At 51.7% G+C, this 17,769-nt stretch overlaps 1 long non-coding RNA gene across 1 annotated transcript; it reads right to left on the bottom strand.

The window, feature by feature from the left end:
- Window positions 1-1,755: 1,755 nt before the first annotated feature.
- Window positions 1,756-15,706, bottom strand: LOC133044357 (uncharacterized). Its single transcript, XR_009689924.1, has 2 exons — window positions 15,571-15,706; window positions 1,756-2,916 (listed from the first exon to the last, which is right to left on the bottom strand). It is a non-coding gene; the product is annotated as an uncharacterized LOC133044357 (long non-coding RNA).
- Between the last annotated feature and the right edge of the window lie 2,063 nt (window positions 15,707-17,769).

Below are 17,769 nucleotides of genomic sequence, written 5' to 3'. Positions count from 1 at the left end.
CTTCTCCAGGGGATCTTCCCAACCCAGGGACCGAACCCAGGTCTCCCGCATTGCAGGTGGATTCTTTACCAGCTGAGCCACAAGGAAAGCATCAGTTTACCATCCCAGAAATGCGGATGAGATGCCAATTTACCCTCTGAAGGTGTTTTGAAGATTAGATCTAATATTTGTTGAGCACTTACTTTGTGTCAGGTATTATTTTTAGGGCTTTGCTCTGTTTTCACTCAATAGCTTACCAAGTTGTTATAAGTTGTTGTTCCCTTTCTGTGAGTGAGGAATGGACACTTAAAGAGGTTAACTTTCCCAAGGTCACGCCATTTGGAGCCCTGGGCAGGGTTATCCCATTGTCTGGACCAAGGTCCCTGCCCTCCCCGCCACTGTTCCAGGAGGCGGGCGCCGACCATTCACCAAGATCCCCACAGCGGGAGCCCCCACCCCATAAGAAGAGGGTTGTCAGAGATGACAGCTGTCTCCCAGTCTCTTCTTGAGACTAAATTGTGGTAAGTGTCCTCACCACAAAGTACACGTGTTCCTTTTTTTAGACAGTTCAGGGACCACTCAGGGGCCCAGTGGAGCCATTATAAGGAGAAACCAGGAGAATATGGGATTAGAGCCTGTCCTGCTGGGCGGGTCCCAGAAGCCACCTCACCCAGTCCTCTGCGGTCTGTCCTGAGGTCACTGGGCTACTGGAGCTGGAGGTTCTGTGTGGCCGTGGATGGTCCCAGCCTCACACTCTGGGGGTCGTCCATCAAATGTTCATGAACTGGGGCAAACCTGCTCACCCCCAAATCTTGTTACTGTACCTGAGGGAGGGGACAGCCACTGGCTAATTTAAAACAGAGCATCCCACCTGGGTGGCCTTTGGCTCCTGCCATCTTCCAGCCCTGCTGGCAGCAGACCTTTTCTCTGTGGCATGATTTGCTGATGTGGCTGCTGTTGGGAGGGGGGGGCAGTGGCGGGAGGCACCGTTTTCTGAGCATATGTTTGTGAAACTAAAACCCTGCCTGTGAGAACTGTCTGCATGTTGCAGCTGTGAAGAGACATGAGAGCAAAGCCAGGGGAGGCCTTTTGGTGGAACAGCCGGCACCCCTGGGAGGATCAGCTCTGTCTGGGATCTGGCAGCGGTGGCTGCACCGTGTCCCCTCTCATGGCCCTTTAGGGGAAATCAGGGCCCTGTCATCTCTGTTTCCCCTCTCCCCATCTCTCCCTCTTCTCTCTTCTCATCCTGATTTCCAGGAGAGAAGAAACACACCCAGGACTCAGGGGTGCACATGTGGCCACTGGATTTCTTCACCCTGCCCTGCCCCCAGCCTGGGGAGCCGATGGTGCCCCCACATGGCCATTGGCTCCAGGCCTGGACTGGGGTGGCCTCCAGTGGGGTCAGGGGGTCCTGGGAGACAAGGAGGCCCTTAAGGCTCAGCGGCCGTTCCCTTGCTGGGTGACAAAGGTGTCTAGCTCCACAGCGTTCTCCTCTCCACCCAGGGCCCTTCCCAAGTTCAGAGGGATCCAGCCTCCCACAGCCCTCCCCTCACCTGTTTTTAGTCAGACCCAGGATTCAGATAGCTCTACTGCCTCTTCCTGAGTGATTCTGGGCAAGTCCCTTCCCATCTCCAAGACTCAGTTTCCCCATCCATAAAATGGGAACTATCCCAGAGCCCACCTCACAGGGTGGGTTAGTGAGGTTACATGAGCTTATGCCCAGAACCACCAAAAGCACTCTGTTTGGATGTACCATGAATTTCTCCACTCACCAAATGATGCCGGAACAGGAGGCTGTTTATTTTCAAGAAAGACGGCACATATACTTTCATGTAGTGGAATGCTTTTAGTGATTATTTTTTGAACAACCAGTGAGATATGCTGCCTAAAACAACCTGCATGGGTCCTTCTGGCCAAGGTCATCCGAGGAACCGCTTGAGAGGAGGTTAGTAAGTTTAACCCAGGTTGGAACCGATCCTATGCTGTCATAGGTTCCAGTGTGAGTGCGCACAGATCCTTTGAGGACACTTAAGAACACACAATCTGTGGTTACAGGATGGGGATCAGGCAGGGACACCTCCGATGAATGGGACTGCCAGCTGCCCTAATGTTATGCAAATAGGTGCTCGAAGCTTGGCTAAAAATGCCCATGAAAGCATCCTACAGATTTCAAAAATGTTGCATCGCAGAGAACCAAGAAGGGAGAGAAGACGTGCTTAGACGACTCAGATGACTCAAAAGGTGGCTTCGATGATGGCAGAGGCCCTGAGCCCACAGGTGCAGTGGATGAGGTGGCAAAAAATTGAGTGACAGGATAGGGTGATGAGAGCACTCTTCTAAAGTAATACGTTGTCACACATAACCTGTGATCATGACTTGCCAGCCTCACAGATGGCAAGTATGTTACTTGTTATAAATAGATAATTAACTATTTCATTGACAAAAAAAAAAAAGATTATCTTAAATACATTCAGTTAGGTCACACATCGTTTGGATATTTGAGTAGGGAAACAGGGAATTGTTACAGGAAGGGGGATCCCTTCCGAGGGCCCGAGAGTGGGCTCTTATCTAACACTCGGAAATGAATTGTCCAAGGAGACACACGTGCTGACAAAGCAAGAGACTCTATTGGGAAGGGGCGCCTGGGCAGAGAACAGCAGCATTAAGGAAACCAGGAGAAGGGCTCTGCCACATGGCTCACAGTCTTGGGTTTTATGGTGATGGGATTCGTTCCTGGGTTGTCTCTGGCCAATCCTTCTGAGTCAGGAGTCCTTCCTGGTGATGCTTGCATCCACTCAGCCAAGATGGCTTCCAGCCAGAAGAATCCTGGGAGGTTGGTAGGACATATGGACTGGAGTTTCCTCTCTCCTTTTGACCTTTCCTGAATTCTTCCAGTTGGTGGTCGCTTGTTAGTTCTATGTTTCTTACCAGGACCTCCTGTTGTAAAACAAGTCATATAAAAGGTTACTGTGATGTCTGGCCACGGTGGGTCATTTCAGCCAGTGGTTCCCCTACTAGAATCATCCTATTGGGGGGCTTGTTATTTGGGTCTCTCGGTGTCCCTTCACCCCACACATTCCCTTTCCAGAGGGTTCCCCCCCACCCCCCCACCATCTCTGTCACCCTTCCTCTGGCTGTCTACCCTGGGGATGGCTGCACGTGCCAGGGAATTGACTCCCCTGCACCAGGAGCAGCCCTGAGGCTGTGACCAAGTGGGATGGTATATGATTTCCCCCAGCTCCCTTGTCCCTTGAACAAGCCAATGCTGAAGTCTATGTTCTGCACCGGCCCCCACGGTTCCCTGGGGGATTAAGTGCCAGGGGCCCCAGTGGTTACATGCTTGACAACACACCCCTTACTGGCCGACTCCCATTCTCTGACTCACTTTCCCTCTCCCTTCCTGGTCCCTCCAGGCTTCCCTTCAAATAAAGAAGGCTGACTCCATGTTTGTCTCAGGTCTTCTCCTAGGGAAATCCAACCTACAGCAAATGCAGATGATGAAGGATAGCGGTGGTTATCATCACCCATCGTTATTTTGATAAAAGCAGGAAAACACGATTCCTGCTTCGGGCCTCCTAGCCCCAGAGCTGGGGAAGACAGGCGAGAGGTTCTCTTTTAGGTCAGATCGGGGAGGGGGAGGTCTGACTACATGTTTATCTCAAAGCAATCTCAAAGTAATTCATCCTCTCTCCCTCTCTCTCAGTCAATTATATGCTTGAGCAGCTAAGCCCCAAATCGGTCCATCCAGAGCAATTAAAAGCTTCCTTTGCCAGGCCTTGGGGATTTCTCTCTGATCAATGAGAAGAACACCGCAGCTGGAAAGCAGCCGAAACCAAGAACAGGGCGACTGTGTCCTGTTCAGATGAGCTAGGACACCATTAAAATTTGTTTTTAAAAGTGCCTCTTGTTTTCCAATATGGGATGGGAGGTGGGGGGAATGTCATAGAAATGACCAGGAATGTCTCATTCATTTTCCAGCCCATTTGTCCCCAGATGGAATTTATTTGTGAAAACCTGTTTTGGGCCCATGAGCCATGGTATTATTATATTTATATCATTATATTTGTAAACACTGTATTCCTAATTATATTTAGAATGAATCATACAGCAATAGCAGTGGAATCACGTAACTTGTAGGTACAATGTGCTGGTAACTGTGCTAAAAATGTCACCTGTTTTATCTTAGCTGACTCTAACGATACTATGAAGCGGTCACTGTTATGGCCATTTATTGATGCAGCTACTCAGGCTCAGAGAGGTTGAGTAACTTGCCTGAGACCACATAGCAGAAAGCAGCAGAAGAGGATTACAAACCCAGGCAGTCCAGCTTCCAAGCCTATGTTCTTCACCATGAAAAAAGCAGCCTGGCTTTTCATACCAGGAGAGAAGGAACCAGACGGCTTGGCTGATTTTGTTGTCAAAGCCAGGCTCACCCTGACTTGCCTTTCCCCAGGGAGCTGAAACTAGGTGGATTTTGATTCTCAGAGACATTCCTTCCTGCTGGTCTCTGTCACTGAAATGTCAGAGGGTTCTGTAAACCAGCTCTCCCCAGGTCCCAGCTCCTGTGGCCTCAGAAGGAACCCTTGGGAGACAACTCTGTGTCCACAAACAAGCCAGTTCATACTGAAGCTAGTGCTGCCTGGGAACAGTTTATCAAGAAAGGCAGGATAAATGTGGAAAACACAGGACGCTAGCCCTGCACCCTCTTAGGTGGTCCACTTTTAAGAGCGTGTCCCAGGAGACTCCAGGGTGCCCATAGAATAGGGAGTGGATGAGGAACAAGGAGAATGTTCTGTCCAAGGGACATCTAGGGATGCTACAGGGAATAGTGGTCCCAGTGTCGCCAGTCGTCATGCACTGTGTGACTCTGGCCACATCACCTCTCTGCTCCATTTCCTCCTCAGTGAAATGGGTGAATGGTTCAGAGGAGTTCTGAGACCCCTTTTGTCTCAGGGATTGAGGAGCATCAGTTTCCACATGTGGCCGAAACCTCACTCTCTGCTCCCCATGCTTCTGCTCACTCCACGTCCTCGTGCTGGTTTGCATGGTTCTGTGACCCTCTGAGGATGCAGCCGGGCCACTGTAAATGTGTGAGGTCAGTGAAAGGGAAATTCCCTGTGTTTGGATTTGCAGAGTGGGTTTGGCATAGTGGTTCCAAACCAGACATGATTTTGCCCCTTGCCAGCCTCCCCTTGGACATTTGGGAATATCTGGAAATATGCTCGGCTGTCATAGTGAAGGGGAGAATGCTCCTGGCATGGAGTGGGCAGAAGCCAGGGATGCTGCTGAACACCCAACAGGTGTTGCACGGGAAAGAGCGACCGGGGCCCTGGTGTCAGTGGGCAAAGTTGAGGAGCCCTGGACCACAGGAGGCTGGATGGCCCACAACTGCAGATGCCCCGGACTGTGCACGCCCTGGGACTACCTCCTCTTCAAATTCCTTTGCCCCAACAACCAGGAGAAGCCTCCCAAATAAGTACAGCTACGACAAGTCATAGTTATTCCTTTTAGAAAATAAGGAAAACATGCGCACGGTAAGACATTCTACAAAATGGTTCAAAACAGCACACAATGGAGAAGAATCGTCTCACACCTCCATGTATCCTGGTCTCCCAGTTCCCCTGCCCCACAGGTAACCATCACTCACCTGTTTCTTGTGTTATGTTCATCTTTCCAGGGCCAGAGTTTCTCAGTGTCAGCCCTAACGGCATTTCAGACCAAATGGTTCTATGTCATGGGGACAGTCTTGTGCATTGTAGGATACAAGCAGCACCCACTGGATGCCAAAATTATCTCCAGACAATGACAAATGTCCCTGGGGACCCTGGTTGAGGACCACTGTCCTGGAGATAGCTTCTGCATATTCTCACATATATGTATTCATGAAAGCACGTCTTTCTCTTTTGGGGAGATGGGCACATATTAGATGTTCCATGAATATTTGTTAAAAGAATGGACAGGGATTCCCTGGTGGCTCAGTGGTAAAGAATCTGCCTGCCAATGCAGGCGACACAGGTTCAATCCCTGATCTGAATATCCCACATGCCGCAGAACAACTCAGCCTGTGCACCACAACTACTGAGGCTCACGTGCCCTAGAGCTTGTGCTCCACAACAAGAGAAGCCACCACAATGAGAAGCCTGCACACCGCAACTAGGGAGTAGCCTCTGCTCTCTGCAACAAGGTCTTCCTTCCTGTGAAGCAAGGAAGACCCAGCATAGCCAAAGATAAATTTTACAAAATTATTTAAAAGAATGGATAGCTGAGAATTGTTGTTCAGTCGTTCAGTTGTGTCCGACTCTTTGTGACCCCATGGACTGCAGCATGCCAGACTTCCCTGTCCTTCACCATCTCCTGGAGCTTGCTCAAACTCATGTCCATTGAGGTGGTGATGCCATCAAACTGAAAATAAGTCAACTTAAATAATAAATCGAACCCTATCCTAAATGGCCGGTTACATCTATCCTAAAACAAGCACAGGATGTGAAACATTTTCTTCCTGATTTCCACTTACCAGTTTTGCTCTAAAGAGGACCATCTTGTGATGTTCCCCAAACTCTGTTTATCTCACTGCTAAAGGCTGAGATTTGGAGGTTGAGTCCCCAGTGCCTTTGTAGCCTGTTCTCAGAAGCAACTGGAACTGTCCTCCATAACGACTTACTCCTTGCACTTGAAGACTGCCTTCTCTGCCCCCAAATGACAGGCTGGGGAGGCATCAGGGAGGTGCCCAATCTACCTCAAGCGGCCCCTCCCATCTGTCTGTCCTGCTCTGCCAACATCTGGCTTTCGTGACAAGCTGTGGCCTTGGTTCCGGAAAGAGTGCCCTTTCTAAGAAGGTGGGGGCATTGGTCCAGCTTGGGCAATCAGCCCAAAGTCCATTTTGTGTGATTCTGGGTGGCTGCCCAGTCTCTCTTCCTGGAGTGCAGTGGGGCCTGGGATGGTCTCTGGATTTTCATGTTTCCTGGAGGGGAGTGGGTGGGGGTCTAGGAGCTGGCAGGTGACTTGTGTCCACCACTATGGGGACCGGCTCAGGGGTGACACCCTGCCCAGGGCCTGCTTGCCTATCACTCACTCTAGGCCCTGGGGGAGTAAAGTCAGTCTTCTCAGGGCCGGTGGGGGAGTGGGGTAGGCTGGGCCTTATGATCCACCCCAGGAACAAGGCGGATGAAGGTCAAGAGCCCTGGCTGTCAAGAGCCTTGGTGAGAGGTGTGGCCAGTATGTGTCAGCTGGGAGTTCAGCTGAGGCCAGGTCGAAGGGCCTTCTTTGTGGTTGTTTTAGGTTAATCAGACTTAAGTGGTGGCTCAGGGCTACGAAGACACATGCTCCCAGAGAGAGGAACCTTCAGAAGCTGCATGGTTCCATCCAGCCGTGAGGTCCAACCCCAAGGATGAGGTCATCGCTGTGCTTTATGCCAGACTCTACTGGTCGAGTCACAATGGCCACCAGGGTCAAGGTGGAGAGACTCTCGGTAGGGGTGTGTCGAGGTCGTATTGTGGAAGAGCCCGTGGACGGGAGATGCCGCCATCTGCCACCAGTCTTTTACTGGGTCTTTCTTCTCCATCCCCATGGCCACAGCCCCTGATCCACCTCCCTGGAACCACGGCAACTGCCTTCCCAGAAGGCACTGACCTTGTACCTCTGTTCTCCTCCTTTCCTCCCAGTGGGTTCCAGCCCCAGGGAACGGGTGAGACCAGAATGCCCCGTGAGTAACCAGGAGCCCTCAGTCGCTGAGCTCCCCCTGAGGATTCCCTTTTGAGCTTCTCTCAACAGCTAGTTCAAGCCCAAGGCCAGGACAGGTTCAAGGGACTGGCGTGTGTTCTCCACCCAATTCCCTCCTTTCCTCAGTTCCTTCTGTGCTGATGGCTGGGTGGGGGCGGGGCAGGACAGGGAACATTCCGGTGAGTGAGCTGGGTCTGAGTCTGGGCTTTTCGGCTGTCCCAGAACATCCTTCCTCACCCTGGGACCTGTTCTCTACTTCCTTCCTCCCTTCCTCGCGATCATGGCTGTTGTCACCCCAGGTTCCTCCTTGAGGGGTACCTGGTACCACTTGCAGCCTCTCACTGACCTGGAATCCCTCCTGCCTCTGAGACTGCTCTCACATGGTCATCAGCGGCCCCTCATTACCAAAGTCTTTTGGTTCTTGTGTTTGCTTGGCCTCTCTGCAGCATTGAACGTGGACCACCTTCTTCCAGGAACTTTTCTGCCCCACCCCAGACCCCCCATCTCCTCTTACCTCTCAGATGGACTCCTTCTTTCCAGATGCTTCGTTGGTTCTCTCCTGTCATTTAACCTCATGACTTATCTGTCCCCTATGAGCACCAACTGCAGAATCTATTCCCGTTCCCTACTCATCTTATGAGCTCTGAATCTCACATTTCCAACTGCCTACTAGCTATCTCAACCTGGCTGCTCCCAGCCATCTCAGATCCATTCAACCAAAGCTAAAGTCAGTGTCCACTTTCCATTGTGTTCATCCCCTTCCCACAGAGATGCTGGTGAGCATCACCACCCAACTCATCAACACAAACCTCAGTGCAGCCTTCTTCCGCTGCTGAATTTTAATCATAGGCAGTTCTAGCAAGTCTCTTGCCAGAATTTCTTGAACCCATTCATTCATCCATTCATTCTGTCTGGAGTGACAGACAAATATTTATTGAGCATGTACTATACCCCAGGCACTGCTCATGTGGCTGGAGATACAGCAGTAAGCCAAATAGAATTCTTGCAATCTATGAGGGAGAGAAAGACAGTGAGCAGATAGATAGGCAAACACAGAGCAGGGCCAGTGGTGGTAAAGGCTGTGAGACAATAAGGCTGAGTGAGGAGCTGGGAGAAGAGGCAGGTGAGCATTTCCTGTCAGGTAGACAGGGAAGACTTCCTGATCAGACTTACTGATCACTTACTTGAGTAGAGGCCAGAAGGAAATCAGAATCGGCCAAGTGGACCCTAAACCATGGCAACTGCCTTCCCAAAGGGCACTGACCTTGTACCTCTGCTTTCATCCTTTCCTCCCAGCCCCTTTCAGGGCTTCCTGTTTCCCACTGAATCAAGGGGCTTCTCAACTGGACTTTGACCCTGTCTTCCAGCTAAGTCTTACTGTGGTCAGCAGAATTCTACCATGGCCTGGTGAACTCCACCCCCTATTTTTACCCCTCTGTGTGATCCCCTCCCCCAGGTGTGGGTGGGACCTGTGACTGGCTGTTTGACCACAGAATGTAGCTTCCCTGATTAGGTTATCTCATATAAGATTTGGTCTCAGCCAATTTATGGGATGAGAAGGCTTCCAGGAGACTGCAGTGGCCTCCGGTAGCAACCTGGGACCCTTGTTTCCTGGAGTTGTAAGGCAGTGGATTCTGCCAGTTACCTAGATGAAGTGGGAGGCAGATTTGCCCCTCGAAGCCTCAGGGGTACCACAGCTCCGCAGACACCTTCTGCAACTCTTGGGCAGAGAATCCAGCAGAGCTGTGCTCACTCCTGACCCACGGAAACTGTGAGATAACTAGCGTGTGTTCCTTGTTACGCAGCAATAGAAAACCAACACGTTCACCCCTCAAGCCCTATGCAAGTCCTTTGGCTGCTCCTGCTTCCAGACAGCCTATTTTTTCATGCCCTTCTCTAACCCTACGTTTTCTTTCTGGTTAAATTTTGTCTGTCCTTCAAAATCCTATTCGAATGCGCCCTCTTCCTTTCTGCACCCTGGTTTGTCCTGGCCCCTCCAGCCCTCCATCCCATAGCCCTTGGTCCTTTCCCCCACACTTGCCCCGTCGGTTGTCTGCATGCCCTGACCCACACTCCCGCCCCTCCCCATCGTCCATCTCAGGGTGTTACTCAGGGCCTGGCTTCCAACACACGGAGGGCTCCTCACTTCGGGGGGTATGGGGGGTCCTGGATGGGGCTCTGACCATCGTGCATTCCCTCCCACTGCTTGGAGAAGGCTACTCTGGGGCTGGACCTCTCACCAGATTCTCAAAGAGGCCTGAGGTCCTGAGAAGATGAAGCCTGACTGAGGCCAGACAGATGTCAAGACCCAACTCTTGAATTGAAGCCCCTGGGTTCTCACCCACTAAGGGATTTCCATCTGAAGCCTGGGTGCTAATCACAGCTTTGCTGGAGGAACGTGAGGCTTCCGGGGTGTTCTGCAGGAGAGCGGTTGTTCTGACACGTGTCAGAGCCCAGTCATCTGCTCTGGGATGGAGGGGGTTCAGCGGGAGGAAGGAGGAAGGGAGCAGGGGTGCAGCAGGGGTGCAGGGAAGTCCCCTCGATGGCGAGAGGAGGAAACAGAAGGGAGAGTCTTGGGGAACAAGCGGGCAGGGGAAAGGAAGCCGGCTCATTCTGCTCTGAAAGAGTGACTGCATTTCTCCTTTTAATTGTGCCAGGTGCCTGATCACGGCTCCCGCTGCCGGCTCCCCTGGGCTCCTTGGCAGTGCCAGGGTATTTTTAGCCCTCCAGGAAGTGGAACAAAGCACCTGGGCAGGCAGTGCCACCCTCTTGGCTTCAGCTGAGGCCATGCTCAGCAGCTTTCTAAGGAAGCATGGGGGGCCTTCTCCATCGCAGGGGACCTGGGGGATGTGTGTCCAGCTCCCTCGCGTGCCTCCGAGGCTGTCTCCCTCAGAGGCTTGGAGGGGGCCATCCTCGCCAGCTTGGGGGACTGAGAGCCAGGCTGGGATGTTAGGGGTGGGGGCAAGTAAGCAGGCTTCTCTCCAGGAGGGATCAATCAATCAATTCAGCTGCTCAGTCATGTCCGACTCTTTGCAATCCCATGGACTGCAGCACGCAAGGCCTCCCTGTCCATTACCAACTCCCGGAGTTTACTCAAACTCATGTCCATTGAGTTGGTGATGCCATCCAACCATCTCATCCTCTGTGTCCCCTTCTCCTCCTGCCTTCAATCTTTCCTAGCACTAGGGTCTTTTTCTAATGAGTCAGTTCTTTGCATCAGGTGGCCAATGTATTGGAGCTTCAGCTTCACCATCAGTCCTTCCAATGAATACGCAGTGTCAGATGCTTGGCAGCCCCCACGCCTCACTCTGGGGGAGACTCTGACTTGTAGGGAAGCCACTGGGGTGGAGTGTGCAAGGCAGGAACTCTAGGTGGGGGTCGCTCCGGGCTAGAAATACCTGTCCCTGCAGTGAGGGGGAGGCGGGAGAGAGCAGCCTGACCCCACATTCCGAGGACCCACATTCCGAGGACCCAGTGATGGAGTTTCAAGGTCAGCCTTGAGCCAAATATTTGCTTGGATCACTGACCCAGCTGACTTCCAGCCCTCACACCCCCTGGGCTTGTATCCAGGTCCTGCCCCAACCAGACACCCCACCCCTTGTTCCTGGAGGGGCTGGTACTGTTTCCTAAAGAGGCTTTTCCAGGCAAATGTGGCAGCCATATCCCCTCATGGGGTTCCTGAACACGGATCAAGGAGGACAAGCTGGGGGGTTGCAACCAGGAGTCCCCCTCGATGCTTTGTTTGAAGCAGCGACTTCAGTGAACTGGACTGAAGTGGCCAAGGTTCAGCGTGGCTGCCCACGCAGAATCAACCAACACAAGGCCAGGTCTCCCGGGGCCTTCTTCCCCCAACCCTGCAAGCCTGGGAAGGAGAGTGGCCTTGCCCCCCAACCCTCCTAGAGTGGGTGGAGGGAGGCTGAGATGGGCTTGGTCAGGGCCTAGAAAGGAGGGAAGAACCAATCTTTCTGTCTGCCTGCCTGCCTGTCTGTCTCTCTCTCTCATACACAACCCCCCCCCCCCCGAGTGTCCACTCTATGGGTAGCCACCATGCTAAGTTCTGCACCGTCATCAGCCCCTGAATCCCAGGGACCCTGCAGTTACTTTTGCTCCATTTTGCTGACATGGAAACAAAGATTCAGAGAGGTTAAGCAACCTGTCCAAGCGCACACAGTCAGGTGTCAAATCCAGGTGGGTGTACGGACTGCCCACTGCAGCCAATTAGAGGAGGAGGAGAGAAAAGGTTGTGCACTTGTTCGCTGAGATTCTAGAACAGGGCGGGGGAAGGGCTAGTGGGGGGCAGGGCCACGTGCCTGCCTGGATCACTTATTTCCCAAGATTGAGATGGGATCAGTAAACTTCTGACCATCACCGGAAGCCAAGTTCAGACTAAACGATGCTCTGTGATCTCAGCCCCACTCTCTGCTTTTGCCTGCACCCCTCACTCCTGTTGCAGCTTCGCCTCCCATTATTCACCCTTCAAGGCCCAGAGAAAAGGCCAGCTCCCCCAGAATGGCTTCCTTACCCCAAGTCTACCTCCGGGAGCCACGACTTCCTTTCCCTTTGCGTCTCTGGTCTCTTGACTTCTGTCTTGCACTGCACTCAGCCTGTTCTGATTAGAGTCTTATAATCTTTCACTGCGTATCTGTCCATCTTACTCATTAGGTTGGGAGAGAAAGTGTTTGTTATGGTAGTGTTTGTTTGGTCACCTGATATGAAGAGCAGACTCATTGGAAAAGACCCTGATGCTGGGAAAGATTGAAGGCAGAAGGAGAAGGGGATGACAGAGGATGAGATGGTTGGATGGCATCACTGACTCAATGGACATAAGTTTGAGCAAACTCTGGGAGATAGTGAAGGACAGTGAAGCCTGGCGTGCTGCAGTCCATGGGGTTGCAAAGGGTCAGATACGACTGAGTGACTGAACAAGTGGTGTCCTGCTAACTCAGTTCCCTGATTTGTGGTGCTTGCTGATTCCCAGGGTGTAAATACTCCCGCCATGGCCAGTTTCGAGCTGTGATGGTTCAACACTGGGCTCACAAAATTCCAGAGGATTTAACAATTGCTGTTGTGCAGCAGGACTCAGGGGCTCCAGCTCAACACTGCTAAGACTTACAGTTTGCACTTAGTAGATGCACACTGGGCTGATGCCACAGAATCTCTGCTTGGGTGAACTATTCTACAACATTTTTATTTTTGCCAGGAGTCTCCACTTTGTTCCTAGAAGACTTTAGAAAGGACATCTGGGGACATGGTAACAGTCCTTGTTTCCTTCCTGTGTTCATGCCCCTTTGCGATGTGACTTTTCAGCTTCCCCCATGAAGAGCTGGAGCCAGTTTCTCAATCCTCAAATCAGGCTTGGCCTTGTCACTTGACCTTGGCAGTGGAATACAGTCGCAGTGACTATGACCTTGAGTTCTTCCGCTCTGGTCTTTTTTTATTTTTATTTATTTATTTATGGCTGTGCTGGGTCTTTGTTGCTCTGAAGGCTTTTCTCTAGTTGCAGTGAGTAGGGTCTACTCTCTAGTTGTGGTGCGTGGGCTTCTCACTGTGGTGTCTTCTCGTGTTATGAAGCACAGGCTCTGGATGCACGAACTTCAGTAGTTGCAGCTCCCGGGCTCTGGGGCACAGGCTCAACAGTTGTGGAGCATAGGCTTTGTGGGAGCTTCCCAGATCAGGGATCGAACCTGTGTCTCCTGCATTGGTAGGCAGATTCTTTACCACTGAGCCCCCAGGGAAACCCCTGGCTCTTGTTTTGGGATCCTGCCAGCTAAAAGATATAAAGCCCAGGCTTCCCTGTGAGGATGAAGCCATACACTTTGGCCGAGCCATTGTCTGGACACGTCAGCCAGGCCAGGCAAACCCTGCCACAGGCCACAGGAGTGAGCCCAGCCCAAACTGCTAACTTGCAGAATCATGAGCTAAGTAAATGGCTGTTGTTTTAAACCACTGAGTTTGGGGGTGCTTTTTAAGCAGCCAAAGTGCTCTGATGTAATATCATCCTTGCATTCAGAAATAGCCTCATTTTCAAGTAGATTGCCCATCTTTGAGTGCACTGAAATAGCCTCCTGCTCCCTGCAGCTCATTAGCTGTGAACTCAGGTATTAGCACTGCTGCACCTCTCAGTACGTGACTCCTAGCAGAATGTTAATCCTCCTACAAGGACCTGAAAGATGTGGCCCCCCCATCCCCGGCCCCCTGATGAAACGGCTGAGGCCTGGATGAGAGGCCTGGTGGACAAAAGGCCTGGAGCCCAAGGCCTTAGACTCAAGCTGAGCTCTCGTCTCGTCCACCTGTGTCTCATGCAGCCATGAGACTGGGAGCTGCCCTCTTCCTAATCGTCTGATGATTGATTTGCCTTTTTGGGGAAATGTCCCACCAGGAGTGGGAAAACGAAACAGATTCCTCTTTTCCACCCTGTTGTATAATTTTGGGGGTAGGAGAAAAGATCCTGATGTATTTGGGTTGGGGAGGAGGGAGAGAGCAGTGCCTAAACCATACTTAATAAATTCCTACTTTCAGTTCACAAGCAAAATCTTGCCTGTGACCTGTGAAGGCCTTTGTGAAAAATGCAACCCCACCCATTCTGCCCTCTAGGTTTGAACCACCGAAACTCGAGCAGTGAACGGGCATCATTTCAGAGACGGAGAGAGGAAGCAGGCATGAAATGACTTTGCAGCTGCATGTGTGGTATGGGGTTATCCTCCACCACCTGTGTGACTTTGGACAAGTCACCCAACCCCTCTGGGGCCTGCAGGGCAAGGGAGACTGGAGAGCCCCATAGCCTCTTCCTGCTGTCATCTTCTTACTGGCTTAAAGGGAAAAGTCAGGGAGAGCCAGAGAGGCTTCTGAGAGCTGACCACTGGGGTTCACACTGACCCTGCTAGGTCTATACACAGTGTGCTCACCATCATGACCTGGAGGCAGTGTAGCATCACACTCTGGGGCATTGCCCAGTTTATATTTGGCCTTGGGATGCTGTCAGAATATAAACATCCAACATCACCACCTTGCCTGCTACCTCAGCTCAGCGCCAGGCACCCTGGACCTGATTGGATAGGTGGAGAAATAGTAGCGGGGGAGGGGTCCATTAGCAGCCATTCTATCACAGAGTAACATGCTGTCTCTCATGGGCAAACTGTGTGACCCTAGGCAGGTTACTCAACCTCTCTGATCCTTCATTTCTTCCTCTAAAGTATAATGTCATGTGAAACTTTTACAACGTTGCATCACGATAAATACTGAAGGAAAACAGAGGGGTTGCTGATGCCCGCTTTATTACATAGAACACAGGCCAAAGTGAATGGTTCTCTATCTACCTAATAGAAAATTATGTTGACCCCAAGGTCTTGTTTGGCCTCAAACAGTCACACCACACGTGCTCAGACCTTCTGGGAGGTTCCCATTTTTCAGTTTTAGGATTTTTACTTTGCTCAGTTATTTGTGGACACCTGGGACATACTTTTAAAATTTTTTGACGATAAAAAAAATTTTCCCCCTGGGTTTTATGGGGATATACTTGGTGCGTATTACAGGTTATTAGAATAGATGAAACTGTCCATCTAAAGCATGAAGCTTAGCGCCTAGACTCCTAAAGACTTCACCAGCAGCAACTGCTATTACCAACCCCCCATCACCTTTCCCTCACCCCGTCCCCGCCCTCCGTGTTGGCGGCGCTCAGCTAACCTGGAGTTAGATGCCCAGCTGTGGCTAGCAGGGCGGCTCAGGAGCCACCGTGCGGGGAGGTCAGGGTTGGGATCCAGCGTACTAGCTCCCCAGGCCCGGGGTCAAGTGACCTGAAGTGCCCACAAGGTCATTCTCCCGTTCTCTCTCCTGTTGGTGAGGGGTGACAGCGGCTTCTCTCTCCAGACTTACCCTCCACCGATGTGTGGATCGAGGAGCTTTGAAGATTCAGCAGAGGCAAACCCGCTGCCTTCGGGCAGGCAGAGCAGCACTTCTCCGCCCCACGGTACAGCTGGGCATCAGCTACAGCCATCAGGTCCACCGCCCCCCCCCCCCCACGCCCCCGGCCCCCCTACCCTGCTCCGCAGGGCTGCCTGGCCCGACCCTATGGACTACATTTCCCAGAGTCCCTTGCACGCGGGCATCCCCGCTAGGTTCAGCCAATGGGAAGCGGGGAAGGGAGGTAGGCACCGCCTCCCCCTCCGCGGGAGGAGAGAAACCCGGCCGGGTACCTCCAGGCTCTCGGCTATGAACCGTGTCTGCAACTCGGTAGCCCGGGCAGACGGTGTCTCCTCCTTGGTTTTAGCTACGGATCTTGCCCTGCCTCCTCTGTCCCTCCAGCCTGAGGGAAGCAGCGGTTTCTTGTCGCTTCTATTAGGTTTTCATCTGCTCCTTCCTACATTAATTCCCTGTGGAATCACTTGGCCTGGACTCTTGTTTTTCTGTTGGGACTCTGGCTACCGCAGCTGCCCAGGAAAGCAGCTTGCAGACAGAAGCCCTGGGCCACCCCTCGGGCCTGGGAATGCTGCCCTCGAAGAAGACGGTGTGCCCTAGAAGAGCTGTTTTCATTCAGTATTTATTGTGATTCAACCTTGTAAAAGTTTCACATAACATCATACTTTAGAGGAAGAAATGAAGGATCAGAGAGGTTGAGTAACCTGCCGAGGGTCACACAGTTTGTGGGTCAACTGGCTGGACATACCTCCCTGGTCTCACCAACTTCTTACCCAACGCGGCCCGGAAGGACCAGTGTGGGGGTTCTCACCAGGGTTAAGGGCAGCACTCTCTGGGCACCCTGAGTTACCTTGCCCCTGTGTGCCCTCTGCTTACTCCTTGGACCATCAAGGGGCTCATCTCCTTTTCCAAGGGATGCCAAGTCCAGGGCTTTTCAAGCTAATTTCTTGTCCTCACCCATTTTGCCATGTAACGGGCAAGGTCTTTCTCTAAAGAAATGAAAACTCTAGGACTTCTCTGATGTTCCGGTGGCTAAGACTCCATGCTCCCAATGCGGGGGTCCCAGGTGTGATCCCTGGTTGGGGAACTAGATCTCACATGCTACAACTAAGAGTTTGCATGCTGCAACTAAGACCTGATGCAGCCAAATGAATAAAAATGAATACATTAAAAAAATAAATAAATAAGCAAAAGCTCTAAATTCAGTCTCTGCTGGGCATCCTCCTTGGAAATTTACCTTTCTACAAAGGGGAATCTTAGCCCACTCTGAGCAGGACCCCTGGCTTGGTGCTCAGAAGTCTGTGAGACCCTGTCCCACACCTGCAGACCAGCCTGCCACCCGCTTCCTGTTCTAGACCTCCTGGAGGCCCTCAGCTTCCAGTGGACCCCTCCCATCCCAGGCCCTTTGCTGCTCCCTTGTCATCCAGGAAACATATGGGCAGATGTTTCTGGCAAGCCACAGGGGGCTGTGGTTGGCCTGAAGGGCCCAGAGGGGGTACATGTACCGCTTGGTGGAGTGTGTTCTCTCGCTGAGCCACCTGGGCACTCTGGTGAGTGAGCGGCCTGTATATTTATAGTGGCACTGACAGTGGTGGATGTACTTTAGCTTCTGAATTAAATGCCTCTCCCCCTGCTTGTAAAGGTCAGGAGCTAAATCTGCAGCTTGAACTACAAGACCCTGATGCAGCAGATGAGGGATGTGCTGAGGTGTGCTGAGAGCCCCCTTCATTACAGAGGAGGGAACTGAGCCCAACTAGGGACAGGGGCTTGGTCTGAGTATTCTTACAGTGAGGGCCTTTCTTTCTTCTTCTTCTTTTTCATATCCTTTTCCATTATGGTTTATCCCAAGATATTGAATATAGTTCCCCATGCTCTACAGTAGGACCTTGTTGCTTATCCATCCTACATATAATAGTTTGCATCTACTAATCCCCAAACTCCTACTCCATCTCTCCCGTTCCTGCCTTCCTCCTTGGCAACCACAAGTCTGTTCTCTATGTTTGTGAATCTATTTCTGTTTCTTAGATAAGTTCATGTGTGTCACATTTTAGATTCCACATATCAATGACATCATATGGTAATTGTCTTTCTCTGTCTGACTTACTTCACTTAGTATGATCATCTCTAGGTCCATCCATGATCCTGCAAGTGACATTA

This window comes from Dama dama, chromosome 23 (genome assembly GCF_033118175.1).
Source record: "Dama dama isolate Ldn47 chromosome 23, ASM3311817v1, whole genome shotgun sequence".
Taxonomy (NCBI): domain Eukaryota; kingdom Metazoa; phylum Chordata; class Mammalia; order Artiodactyla; family Cervidae; genus Dama; species Dama dama.
The sequence above is the reverse complement of the archived record's forward strand: the minus strand, read 5'-3'. Positions and strand labels throughout refer to the sequence as shown.